The sequence below is a fragment of the Erigeron canadensis genome, chromosome 1 (genome assembly GCF_010389155.1).
Source record: "Erigeron canadensis isolate Cc75 chromosome 1, C_canadensis_v1, whole genome shotgun sequence".
NCBI classification, from domain to species: Eukaryota; Viridiplantae; Streptophyta; class Magnoliopsida; order Asterales; family Asteraceae; genus Erigeron; species Erigeron canadensis.
In genome coordinates this window covers 2,876,921-2,892,232 of record NC_057761.1, presented here as the reverse complement: position 1 = coordinate 2,892,232, position 15,312 = coordinate 2,876,921, and positions in this window count along the sequence as shown.

The window sequence follows — 15,312 nt, the reverse complement described above, 5'->3', positions numbered from 1 at the left end:
GTGTCCTAAAGAATGAAGAATGATCAAATTAATGATCAATTATGAGAGCTCTTAGACACAAAGTGATTAAATGAAGTCGGGGACTAGAGCAGAGTGTCACCCTTTTTCAATATTAACGTCTTCCAAATGAAGAGTCAATAGTAATGAGAAAATCTCCGTGAGAAGTAAAACAAGCATTTGTTAAGAAACACTTGAGTGGTTAGGTAAAGATGTGCATCGCTTCATTGGGTCCATGAAGGCTTCTTTAATACCGAGATATCAACAAATGACATCCGATAGAAATGTGTTTTACCCGGCGATTTGAGAATTTTAGGGAAGGGTATCAATTCTTTTAACCCTTTTCTCACAACATTATCACCATAACCTCTCACTTTTCGACTGTACTCCCTCCAACTTAGTTGCACGAATTCATCATCACTAAAAAAATACCCTCACTATCTAATGAAAGAATTGAATACTCCGGGGTTAGAACTCATCGGCGATGATGAAATTCATGGAGTATATTTTTGAGAAAAACCTAGTCGCTCATGTGCAAACTAAACAGCGAACTTCTTTTGAAGCAAATGTTTTGAAAAAAATCATCAAATGTGAAAAAAAAAAATTTAAACAACACATTTGAAGTTTTGAAAGAGATTTGAAATCACAAACTCCCCCTTAATCTATGCAAAGATAGAGCAAAAAAATTTTCATAGAAAAGGTGGAGCAAAAATGATTTGTGTGAAATCAAAATAGGTTTTATGAGAAGTGAACTCAATCAATTGTTCAAGATGAGATAACTCAGGAGTACACAAAGGCATTCAATCCTTTGCTTCTCATATCAACAATTGAGAGTTTTTGAAACAGGTGTAACAAAATTGCAATCAACATCTTGTATTACACATACACATTCATATAAGACCACTTGGAAGTACACAAAGGCGTTCAATTCCACGTTATCCTATATCAATTTATATGTATAACAACATGAATTAATTTCAATTTTGAAACATAAATAATTTTTCTTTTTAAAACTGGGTTGCATACAGAGTATATGCAAGCTATTTATAAAATAAATAACACAAATAAGTACGGGTTATACACTGAGTGTGCATAAACCACGAAGTAATAAATACATCATTTAAACACGGGTTACATACAGAGTATATGTAAACCACTTTGAAGTAAAAAGATTAAGAAAATCTTTTTGTTCTTTTTCAAAATTTTATATTTTTGTATTTGATTTTTGGTTTTTCAATTTTTTATAATTTTTGAAAAATGAATCAAGAATTCCTTCCATGGTAAAAGTAATTAAGGATCAAGATTTAGCATACCAAGTTTAGAGATTAAGAAATTAAACCTCTTTTCGTCCAGTGGTTTTGTGAACAAATCAGCGAGTTGGTAGTCAGTTCCCACGAAGTAGAGTTCGATATCACCTTTCTCAACATGATTTTTGAGAAAATGATATCTCACATCAATGTGCTTTGAGCGTGAGTGATTGACTGAGTTGACAGCAATTGCAATGGCACTTTGTGAATCACAATAGATAGGGACACGATCATATTTCAGACCATAGTCAGTAAGTTGTGTTTTCATCCATAACACTTGAGCACAGCAACTAGCAGCAGCCACATATTCAGCCTCTGCTGTTGACAGTGATACACAATTTTGCTTCTTGGATGACCAACTAACAATCTTATCCCCTAAGAATTGTAAAGTACCAGATGTGCTCTTGCGATCAAGCTTACAACCTGCATGATCTGCATCTGAATAGGCAGTTAAATTGAATCCAGTATCCCTTGGATACCAGAGACCAAGATTGGGTGTACCCTTCAGATAACGAAAAATTCGTTTCATAGCTTGGTAATGTAAATCAGTCGGAGCGGCTTGATACCTAGCACACATACATGTTGCAAACATTATATCTGGACGAGATGCTGTAAGATACAACAACGAACCAATCATGCTTCTATACCTCTTTTGGTCAAATCGTTTCCCATTTTTATCAGCATTAATGTTTGTACGAGCATCCATTGGGGTTGAAATTGAAGTACAATTAGTCATTTCAAACTTTTTCAACATATCTTTTATGTACTTACCTTGTGATATAAAAATACCAGTTGGTAATTGTTTAATTTGTAGACCCAAAAAGTAATTCATTTCCCCAATCATGCTCATTTCAAAATGATTGACCATTAGAGATGAAAAATTTCGACAAAAAGATTGACTGGTTGACCCAAAAATAATGTCATCAACATATATTTGGACAAGTAAAACATGTTTACCATGCTTACGAATAAACAGGGTAGGGTCAATAGTACCTTTGGTAAAGCTTCCTTTGAGTAAGAAAGTAGATAAGGAATCATACCATGCTCAGGGTGCCTGCTTCAAACCATAGAGGGCCTTGTCTAACCTGTAGACATGGTTTGGCTTCTTAGGATCAACAAAACCTTCAGGTTGCTCCACGTAAACTTCTTCTTTGAGTTCTCCATTCAAGAATGCTGTCTTCACATCCATTTGAAACACTGTGAAGTTTCTGAATGCGACATAAGCTAAGAATATACGAATGGCCTCCATTCTTGCAACAGAAGCGAAAGTTTCGTCGAAATCCACACCAGGTTGTTGGCAGTAACCCTTTGCAACCAATCTAGCTTTGTTCTTTACTACAATTCCATTTTCATCCTTCTTGTTCTTGAAAATCCACTTGGTGCGAATTGGTTCTTCTTTCCTTGGATTTGGAACCAATCTCCATACCTTCAGTCTCTCAAACTGAGCTAATTCATCTTGCATTGCTTTAACCCACTCTGGATCACAAAGAGCTTCAGAGACGGTTTTGGGTTCATCTTTGCGCATACGTGACCACTTGTTGTCATGAGGAAGAGGATCTTGTTGATGAATGTCAATATTATCATCATTAAATCCAGAGTTCTGTTGAGCAATGGAATCGTAGCTTGGAAGAACTCTTTCCTCAAAATTTGGATGATCAAAATCCAGTGGCACATACACATTTGGAGTATTTGATGGATTTGTTGTTTGGGTGATTTGACAAGGTTGTTCTTGAACATTCTTTTGAGAATAAATATCTCTCGAAGGTGATTCTTCTTGCTCTGCAGAATTTGAAGATGATTCATGATTGTTGTCAGGAACTGATTCATTTGTTTGAATGGGGTCATTGTTCGGAATTGGTTCATTGATGACTTGAGGTTCCTTTTCTTGAATCGGTTTTGAGTTGTAGAATTCTTCGAAAAGAATATCTAGCTCTTCACTTGTTGGAGTTGGATATTTCTTGAATTTTGAGGCTAAGGTAGACGTTCTTGAGGAAGCACTTGAAGTACTTGGATCACTAATTGTTGATAGCAAACTTTCTTGTTCAAATATCATGCCAGACATCTCATCAAACCAAACATTCATGGTTTCTTGAATCATGTTTGTTCGACGATTAAAGATGCGATATGCAATCGATGTCTTTGAGTAACCAACAAAGTAACCTTCGTCACCTTTCCTTTCAAACTTTCCAACATTTTCCCGATCATTCAAGGTATAACAGACACACCCAAAAATATGGAAGTAATTGATGTTGGGTTTGCGTTTGTTAATAACCTCATAAGGAGTCTTCTCATGACGCTGATTGATGATGGACCGATTTTGAGTATGACAGGCAATGTCAACAGCTTCAGCCCACATGTTTGATGGTAACTTGGAATAAGCAAGCATTGTTCTTGCTGCTTCCACCAACGTACGGTTTCTCCTTTCAACAACACCATTTTGTTGCGGGGTTCGGACAGCAGAGAATTGGTGAGTAATGCCTTTTGATTTGCAAAATTCATTGAAGATGGCATTTTTGAATTCAGTACCGTTATCCGAACGGATATATCGGACAGGAAGTTGAAGATTCACTTGTGTGGAAGTGATGAAATCGATCAAAATTTGAGTTGTTTCATCTTTTGAAGCAAGAAACTTGACCCAAGTGTATCTTGAATAATCATCAATGATAACCAGAATATATCTCTTCCCGTTTCTGCTTTGTACTTTCATAGGCCCACAAAGATCCATGTGAAGCAAATGAAGAGGTGCCAAAGTGTGTGGAATTTTCTTTGGTTTATGAGAAGTTCTCTTGATCTTCCCAACTGCGCAAGAAGGACAGACATGCTCACTCTCATATTTGTAGTCAGGCAAGCCTTCAACAAGTTGCTTGTTGACTAAAGCATTGATGGTTTGATAATTCAAGTGAGAAAGCCTTCTATGCCACAACCAAGAATTTTTCGAAGTAGCTTTTGAAACAAGACAGATATTATCAGTTGGTTGGTTATCATCAAGATTAACTGTGAAAAGAGTGTCTTCACGATCTCCGCATAGGATATCAATTCCATCTAGAGTTTGGACTTTGCACAGAGATTGTCGAAAAAGAACTTGAAGATTGTTGTCACATAACTGTCCAACACTGAACAAGTTATGACTCAGGCCTTCAACATAATGAACTTTCTTGATGACAATTCTGTTTCTTTCAATATCTCCATAACCTAGAATTGGAGCGAAATTGTTGTTTCCGAAACGAACAGTTCCTATGAATCTTTCAACAAAATTCTTGAGCAATGATTTATTGCCAATCATGTGTTTTGAACACCCGGAATCGAGTATCCATACACAGATGGTTATTTCCTGCAATCAAAAATTTAACCAACTTTAGGTACCCACTTAAAGACGGGTCCTTTGTGGTTAGTTAATACAGGCAGGGGGTATAACTTAGGAAATGCATACAAACATGCTTTTGAATCAACATACTTGTTAACAAGCACATTATCAACAAGCACATTTGGATTAAACAAACGAATATTAACACACGTATCAAAAGTAACATGTCTACCAGCATTCAAACCATGCATATGAGGAACAAGAATTAACATTGTTTACAACATCACAAGGCCTAGCCTTGGCACCATTAACATTAGTGAACTTAAGTACTAATGACTTAGCTACCCATTTAGTCTCACTAATTAAGCTCTTTCCACCTGTCGAATTGACACTAAGAAGATTAGAACGAGAGTTTTGAAGCACTTTTATCTTTTTAGACTCTTTTGAAGGTGCAGAAACTTCTTGTTTCGTAGGTTTATCATGAGAAAACCAGCCATATCTATCCCTATACCTAGTCGCACCATTTGAAGTATCCCTAGTTAGCAAAACAGAGCTAGACTTAGACACTTTAGAAATTGAACTAGAATGAGAGCTAGACGAAGAAACATTTGAATTGAATTCCAGAAGTTTCACTTTGTTGTATTTGATTTTGGGATTGGTCTCATCTTGTTTGGTTTTAACATGCTTTTCCAGGTTAGGACACTTTGTTTTTAACTTATTTATTCTTGGTTTGGTGACAGTCTTTGGTTCAGTCTTGATGAGTTTGGAAGTAACCCGTTTCTTTGAATAATATGAAGTTGGAGCTTTGAAAAACGATTTTGGAGATTCCTCTTTTGATTCAACTTTGATTTTGGTAGATTCAATCTTTTTCTCAGTTTCAGAATCAAAAACATATTCTCCCTCCATGAATTTATCAAAATCATTTTTGGTGAATGGTGAAACTGGAGAGATTTTTGAAAAATCAGGAGTCTTGTTTTCTAACTTCACACTATTGGTAATTTCAGTAATGAAATCAACTTGAACTGACACATCTTTGTTTTCACAAGAAAATTGAGTAGAAGTATCAACACCTATACTAGCACAAAGCTTAGGGTGAACAACTAACTCTTCAGGAAACTCATAAGTGAAAAACCTAAAGTAGTACCATATTAATACTAAACTATGCGCAAGTTCGTCATAGGATAAATCAGATTGCACATAATCATCAGCTATTACAGTAGCAGCATTTTGACATGAACACTCAAAAGAATCAGTCAAAGTTTGGGTGGAGGAAACAGTAGATGAAACACAAGTAGTCTGAGTGGAATGGTCTACTAAAAGACTGAAATCAGTTTTGGTAGAAATATTCACACAGACTGTCTTGATATCAACAACAACTGACAATTTAGTTGGTTTAGGTGGTGAAACGACAGATTCTTGGTTTTGAAAATTAGACGCAATCTCTTCTAATTCAAAAATTGATGACTTTTTCGTTTCGTAAGAAGTGTTGATAGCATCATAATTAACTAAAAATTTATTGTTTTGAATTTTCTCAACTTCATCAGTCTCAAATTTGTCATCCAATGGACGAATGAATTGTTGAACCATACCAAGTCTCAAAAACTTTTCATCATACAAGGGTTCGATCTTGTCTTTGGCTTCTTGCAATGGAGTGATATTCTCAAATCCCAACCCAAGAAGAAGTTCTGATTTATCAATCTTTGACTTATTGAAATAGGCAGTGAAATCCAAAAGAAGGTTTTGTTCAACTTTGTACAACTTTTCTTGATAGAAAAGTATATTCTTTTTATGTTCCTCAATTTGTCTTCCAAGATTTTCAATCTCAATGCCTTTTAAAAAACAGTTATGATTTAAATCAGAAACTTTTCTTTCAAGTTCAATTGTTTTTGGTGTAGCTTCTTGAAGCTTCTTATTCAGAATATCAACATCCATTTGTCTCGCATTTGCACGAAGCCATTCATTGGTCTTTTGAACTTCAAGATCTTGATTGGCTTTTTCAAGATCAAGAATGGTCTTTTCTAAATTATGACACTTTTCCAATAACTTAGAGTCAGGAGACGCATTCATTTCACATTCTTTAACCAACATTTGTTCTTTATAGTTTTGAAACTCTTGTTTCATAGCATCATACTCAAAAAGTAGTTTAGAATTTTCTTCAAGAAGTTTTGTGTATTCCCTTTTTGAAAATACAATGCTGTTTTTCAATTTCTTGTTTTTGTTGGCTAAAGAAGTGTGATGATTCGTTAAGTTTGATAAGGCAATTCTACAAGACTCTTTATCGTTATTTGATGAAAAAGTAGAGTCGAGATTTACCTCATCATCGGGATATTCCTCGTCACTGTTGTCAGCCTCCATTCCTTTGTCTTTGCTCAACGTTGCCATGAAACATACATTGGCAGACAGATCTTCATCTTCATCATCAGTATGCAAAAGCCACTTGTCATCTTCAGCAATCAAGGCTTGACCAGCTTCAACTTGCTTTGCCAGAAGCATCTTCTGCTTGTAATATTCATAAGTCTTCTTGCGAGGCAGCTTGCAATCCACAGCAAAATGACCAGGAATTCCATAGTTGTAACACTTTTTGTCAGAAGTCTTTTCTTTCTCCATGATTTGTTTCTCAGTTTCTGCTTTCATGTCTCTTTTCTTGGAAACAGTTGTTTCACCTTGTTCAAAACTCTTGTGATAATATTGTTCCTTCTTTGGAAATGCACTTGTTGATGAAGTTCGAAGATTGTTGTTAGTTGGCCTCGCTTTGAAATACTTTTTCTTGAAATGCTTAGTCACAGCGGCAAGAGCTTGGTAGAATTCATCAGGAACACCATCTCTTGGAACCAAGTAATCTTCTCCCTCCTCATCAGACGAAGAAACAATAGTCATTTGTCTTTTAAGAGCGTCAGAAACCTTTCGTTCAACAACCAATGCCAAAGGATCAGTAGATACAACTTCTGGCACTTTGTTGAATGAATTTTTGCTTAGAACTTTGCACTCATTCAACTTGAAAGATTCATAAAGAGTATGAATGGTGAATTTGGTCAGATCTTGATGTTGCTTGATTTGAGCTCCATATTCTTCCCATTCGGGACCAAGTGCTTTGATAAACTTGATGTTCAGCTCAATCTCATCTTTCTTGACTTTGTTCTTTCTCAGTTCATTGATCACATAATCCATGAACCTTTTCTTCCAAAGTCCATAGTTACCACGATAAAGAACTGGTGGTCTTGTATCAGTACCCAGAGACAATGCTTCACGAGTAGTCATTTGAAATTGATTTGAATTGAGAATTGAATTGATTTTGAAGAAAGTATGAAACTATGAAACGATCTAATTTGGAATGATATGAAACGATCTGAATTGGAATTAAAATGAAATGATGTAGAAGAAGAGTAAATGAAACAATCTAAATGTCCAGGAATGAAATGATCTCAATGTGCAGGAATGAAACGATCTAATTTAAAACGATCTAAATTGAATTAAGAATGAAACGATTTAAACATGAAACAATTTTCAGAAGAAGAAAAATTCTCAGTATTTTGAAATGATTTGGGCAGAGTTTTGGTATGAAATGGAATGAAATGAATTGAGCAAAACCAATCACGAAGATCAGTTACCCAAGAGTAGTATGATTCCCAAACACAACTCTTCACGAATTACTCAAACCAGAGAATGTTCAAGTAAAACTTGAAACGATCTAAAAGAGATCATTCTGGTTTTAAAGAAAACAATCAGAATTTCTCAACAACTTATGTATTTTCAAGAAATTGGATTGACCAAAACCAATCCAAAGGATCAGTTAGCCACAATCAATTCTTCACACTAAAACCACACTTGTCAAAATGATCAAAATTTGAATCGTTTTACAAGCCACAACACTGAAATATATGTTCCAAGGAAAGAAAAACTAAAACGATCTAAATGAGATCGTTTAGCATCTCACAGTCGTCTTCAACCTCTGAGTATGAACACCTCCATTGACGATTTTTAAAACTTCAATATCTTTTGATTTTCTGAGAATTGGAACATGAAACCACTTGCAAACAGTTTGTTTTCACCTTAGCAATGATCCGATTAACACTATTTAGCTTATAACACAACAGAATCAAATCCCAAATTTTAGCGCCAAAAACTCAAAATCTGAACTTTGGATCCAGATCGAATTAGAATACGAAACTTGAGAGGATTATGTTATTAACTATGAGGAATCGAACGGTGAACAAACATTTTTGATTTTATGTGATTTGAGAGGTTAATTTTTGGATTTTCATAGAGAAAAAAAAACGAACAGAAACAGAAAAAAAAATAGAATTAAAGGTGATTTTTCATGAAATGTGATTGAATTCAGTTATGGATCGAGATCAAAAAGATGTTTTGCTCTGATACTAAATGTAACAACACGATTTTATCACTCGAATTCACATCAACAATGGTGTTTGGTTAGTGTGTGTGTGTTCTTGGTGTTTGTGTGTGTGTTGAGAAAGAATTGGGATCAAAAGTGTGTTATTGATATGATCAGTATTAAGAGTTATGCCAATGTTATGATTTCTAAGGAATTGAAGGCTATTTATAGTCTAAACAAATCAACTATGCTAATTATCACAATTAGCCTCTCAACCTTAGAAAACATCAACACATGACTTAACAACAAGTAAGTCCATAACTTAAATTACAATGTATCACTATTTTTGGATTTCTAACAGTCACTACATTACAAGATTGGTTAAGTTTCTCGGATGTGAGAACGACAGGGCAAATGCGGTCTACAACTTGAACTGGAAGCTAATGAAGGAGTTTGAGTACGCTGACTTGAAGCGTTTTGGTTGGTTGAAGAAACAGTCCCACAGAGATTTGTACTCTTTGATTGATTTTGGTGATGATGCCCCTGAGGGTGAAGAAGGGGATGATGAGGATGATGAAGAAATGGAGGATGCAGCGGAGGAAGAACTGGTTAGACGCCCTAAGCGTCGTGCTACTTCTACTGCAGGAGCTTCTTCTTCTTCTTCTGCAGGTTTTGACTTCACCTCTCTTTAGTCTGTTGTGGATCGGATGTTTGAATCTCAGCAATCATTTCACACCCGCATGGACAGTTTCAGAGAGCAGGTTGGGGGAGATATGACGATGATGGGTTCTGGGCTTTGTAGAGTGGTATATGACTCGCGCCGTTACCAGCCCATGTGGGAGGCACAGTTGAGAGGGCAGGACTTTAGCCCACCCGTTGATCTTCCCGACTACCATCCACCTGCCATGTTCATCCCGCATCAGAGAGTCGGTGGAGGTTTTTACTTTCCTCCCGAGCATGTGGTCGAGGAGCCTCCCCGTCACGATCCAGGGGCACTAGGACCGGATATGCCGGTCCGATTTGGTTCTTATACAGGTACTTATGCTGGCATGGACGTGACCCAGTCAGGAGCTTCTGAGCAGACTTATGCAGAATGGGTAGTTGGTTCTTTCTTTGACTATGGTAACCTTCCTGGCTACCAACACTACCCACCTCACCCTCCACCTCAGTGAGTTTCTGTGCAGGTTGAAGAATGAGATGCCGTCAGTTGCTGTTTTTGATGGCTTGTATGATTTGTTTGAACAATTTCATTTTCCGTACTTTTAATTTTGATTTGGTTGTTATGTATCCATCCTACGGGGTGATGAGACATCGTATTTTCTTTCCATTTCCGTAGAATAATTAGGTTTGAATGTTGCATGCTTAACAATTATTATTATTATGTTGGCTTTGTTTGTGTTCATGTGTGATAGCAAGGGTGTCATATACATATGCTGGCAGTAAGTTCAGCGCTCATTATTCTTGTTGGCATCATTCGCGCATGGAACACCACATGTACCTGGCAAGTTTTCTTGTTCTTATTTTGTTTTTTTTAGTTTACTTTATCCTATTTCCCTTATTTGGCTTAGTTTCTTGGACATTGAGGACATTGTCCAACTCAAGTGGGGGGGGGGGGAGGTAAATAGGAAAAAGTCGGGAAATTTTTGAATTTTTGAAGATTTTTGCATGTTTGTCCTCATAGTTAATTGCTTTTGTCACCTAATTATAGATATAAATGAGCAATGTAACTACACCTTGGTAATACTTTTAATATGTGGAATGTGTTTTGACTGATTAACGTGGCATCCCTTCTGGATTAATAACATTGCTAGCATGCTTATAGCACCAAAACACCAAAATTGTGATATTGATTGATTCATTGCTAGATATGATAGGTGTTACAGTTTTGGAACTATTAGCCTTGTAAATTTGTCCCTCTCATAGGCTTTTGGATTTATCCGGAAGTAAGGGTCTCTTTTAGAGCTCTGAACTATGATGTGCAAGTTTGAGGTTGGTTTTCCATTTCTGGGATATTGCATTTGCTATGAGTGTGCCGGTGATTGCGTTGATTCTAGAACTTATCCTTGTTGATCGTTCCGTTGTTTTGCTATATGATGAAGAGGCTAATTTAGGATAAAACCTTTATTCTTTGTTTATTCACCCTTTGTTTAGTAAAAATCTGTTATGTACATGTTTTGTAATGTGCTTAGTAGCTAACTGCAACGGTTAGTGAACCACCCGTTGGAAACCCGTATGTTGCACTCCTTTTTAGTGCAAGAAACAATAGAAAACATGTTGTCACTAGCCTGTTCTTTGTTAATCAAATCCACCTAAATATAAACCATTCCTCACCATACCGATAGTCGAAATCCTGGTGGGTCATTGGTTGCCTTTGCTAGTTTGGATGGTTTGGGTTTTGCCTTATTATGTCGGGACGGGATATTCTCATCTTATGGGGGTAGTTTGATTTCGTCATGGTTCTTGGATAAAGTCTAAATTGTTCATCTTAGCATCTTTTGAGATGATTTGTCACTGTTTCTTAGATTATGTAAGAGAATACCAATTAGTCAGAGTAAAAGTAGCTCACAAAAAAAAATGAATAAAAAGAATAAAAGAATTGAAAATCAGAAAAAGAAAAAAAATGAGCTTGGGCTGTCAGTTGGTATTTCTCCTTTTTGTCAAATCATTTCATGTAAGTTGGTCGTTATTATAACCAACAAACTGTGCTGAAGTTTAATACGTATATGTTAGATTGTTTGAAGTTGGCAAGTTTGATTGAAGTCAACATTGGTTAGATTTGGTTGATAAGTTGTTTGATGGGGAACTTTTTGGGATGTGGACCGTTGGCAACTAATGACATGGGTTTGTTTTGGACTAGACTATATGTGCAACTTTGTTAAATGTTGTGTTAGATCTTTGTTAACACCACTTGTTACCCAAATACCCATACCTTGTTTAAATGCCCTGTTTAGCCTAAAAATGTTACAACCCGTAAAGTCCTCTGCTGATAGACGTTATAGGGCCCATGCGCCTTGGCGACTTAGGAATGATCCTTGTACAAGCCTATGGTTAAAAGATTATGCATCACGACTTGGCTATTGAGTGATTATTCGAATATTCAACCCCAAGAAAAAGTTAGTTGGAGTAGGATGAGCGAGATATCACTTGTTCGTTTCATTTGTGCTTAGTCGTGTTATTGAGGCTTGCATATCAGTCAAATATTGTCAAACATTCCGGTTTGCATTTAAGATTAAAACTGCCTAACCATTTATTTATATTTTTGATTATGGTTGACCTTCTTTTTGATAACTGAAATGTGGTTCCATAAAATACCAAGGTTTGATTTGTTTTCAGTCTGGATTTGCTTGAGGACAAGCAAAGCTTAAGTGTGGGGGGATTTGATATGTCGTATTTTATGCCCATTTCCTATAGCTTAAAGTATCGATTAGTGAGGTTTACGAGTCATTTTCGTAAACATTTGGTGCGTTTATGGTATTTGTTAGTGTTTCAGGTGAAAAACAGGTACCTAAGCGATATTTTGCAGAAAACGAAGTTTCTGGAGCAAAATGGGTGTTTACGGATGTTTCATGTGGCTCGTGAATGAAGAATTAAAGAAGTCAAGCTGGTCAAAGAAGGTCAACGCCAGAGTGCGACGCACTCCATAAGGTGCGTCGCCGTTTTGCTTGTCGTGGAAATAAGTGCTTCACAGTCCAGTCAGTGTGCGACGCACATTCTCTATAGGCGATAAGAGATCAGTCAACGAAGTCAAAGTCAATAAAGTCAAAGGCCGAGGTGCGACGCACTTTGCTATGTGCGACGCACCTGGGCGCCGAATCTGTCCACTTTTCTGCATCATATAAATAGCTGCAAAAACATTCCAAAAACCTATCTTTCACTTTCCAGACGATTTTAAGAGCTTTTTCTAGGGTTTATCTTATTTTTCATCAATTTGAAAGATCAAAGACTCGTTCGGAATCATTTCGTTATTCGTTTTTCAATCCTTTGTAATCGGTAACAATGAATTCTTTCGTTTTGATTTGTTATTTCATATGTAATATGAGTGGCTAATCGCCTTTTCATCCATCTTGATGGAGTGAGACATTATGTAGGGATTGCACAATATTTATTAATACAAGTGATTTGATTTAACGTTTTGTCGTGATCTTAATCTATTAATTCTTTGTCATTCAACTATTGATTGCGGATAATTTGTATTCATTGCTTAGTGACGACTAGGATTTGGGTATAAGTTATTTTGATTGCTTAGTTAGAAGCAATTGGTTCTATGACGGGTACGGTAGAGGGTAATCGATATTTGATAAGAATTAACGGGTTGACGGTTGGGTACAATCGATAGGCAAAATTGTTATCTGAAATGACCAAAACCATTGTTAAACTAGAGAAGTTATAAAAAGGCGTCTCGGGGTACCAGTCTTAATAATGAAACTAGTTTATACAAGAGAGTCGAATAAGTTGTTAACTTGACGGGTACGGGGTTGGCGATTAATTTGAGTCTCGGTCATTTAATCACTAAAATGAATTTGAACTTCATCAAAAGTGCAATCCTAACATTCTGTCAAGCGAAATCAATTGTTTTCAACAACAAACTTCTCTTTCGATTAATCCTTTGGGATTACTAACTTTTCAAACTAACTACTTGCAACGTGGCAACTCGGCCACAAAACCCCCCATATTTTACTTGAATCATTTAATGTTTACAATTGCTTATTTAAGTCCTTGCGAACGATCTCGGCTTACCAGTTTTAACTATACTGCATGCGATCAGGTACACTGCCTGTGAGTGTGTAGTAGTCAATGTTTCGGTAAATCGTGTTTATAAATTTAAAGCTAGATTTCGCACATCAGATGTACTTGTCATGCTACTTCTGATTTTGCTAAACATACTCAGTTAATGAAACTTATGCAATTTTTGATGGGTCATGATATATATATATATGAATGTAAGAAGTACAATTCTAACTAAAGAACCTTTACCTGTTCTTAAAACTGCTTATTCTATCTTGTCTAGAAATGAATCTCATAGAGGTATTTCTTCTACTAGTAAAACACAGTCTTCTGCTGTTGTGTCAAAAGTAAATTCTACAAGAGGTTTTCCAAATAACAATGCTTTCTCTAAAAATTTTAAAGGTAGTACTTCTTAGAATAAAAACAAAGGTTCTTCTATAGTGTGTGAGAATTGTGGTTTTGAATGGACATGCTATTGATAAATGTTTCAAGGTTATAGGATATCCTCCAGATTTTGGTAAAAAAAGGTTTATAGGTTCTAACAACAGAAAAGTTGCTAGTAATTCTGCTGCTTCTTCTTCTACTCCTTCTTTTTCTGATGAGCAGTTAACCAGAATTATGAATTTGCTGAAAGATAATGGTGATACTTCTCAAAATGTGAATGCTAATATGGCAAGTGTGATATAAAACAATAGTAGAATCTTTAATGAAAACTTTGATAGATTTCTTTGTTCTAATGCTAATCTGAAACAACAATCTAAAAATCAAAGTTGGATTAATGATTCAGGAGCAAATCATCATATAACTTATACTGAAGATGGTTTAGTTGATCTTATTGACATATCTGCTTTAAAAATCAAATTCAGACATCCTAATGGAACTTTTGCTTATATTAAGAAGATTGGAAATTTACAGTTAACTGACTATTTAACCTTATACGATGTACTTGTTGTTCCTGAATATTGTGTTAAGTTACTTTCAGTACATAAGGTTGCCAAGCATAGTAAATTGCTTAATGCTTTTGATGAGTCTTTGTGCTATGTTATGACTCAGGGTTTAAATGCAATGAAAGTTCTGGGAACTGGTAAACAACAGGGTGGTTTATACTATATTCATGAATGTTTAAAGGTATGCCTAGACTTGTTACTTGCAATGTGTCTAAATCTGTGTGGCATGCTTGACTTGGTCACCCTTCTAATGATGTTCTGAATAAAATGCAGTCTTTGCTTAACTTTAAACATGAAAGTGAAACTGTATGTGATATTTGTTTTGAAGCTAAACAAACAAGAATTTCATTTCTTATAAGTGATCATAAATATACCTTTCTTGGTCAACTTGTGCCCTTAAATGTTTGGGGACCTTACAAGGTTACTGGAAGGGGTGGCTATAAGTATTTTTTAACCATTATAGATGATTATTCAAGAGCAGTTTGGGTTTATCTACTAAAATCTAAAAATGAAGTTCTAGAAAATGTAACTGTGTTTTTTGACTTGATTAAAAATCAGTTTAAAACTACCATTAAAACTTTGAGAAGTGATAATGGTACAGAGTTTTTGAATTCTAAGTTTAATACCTTTGTTGAAACAAATGGTATTATTCATCAAACTTCAAATGTTTATACTCCTCAACTAAATGGAGTGGTTGAA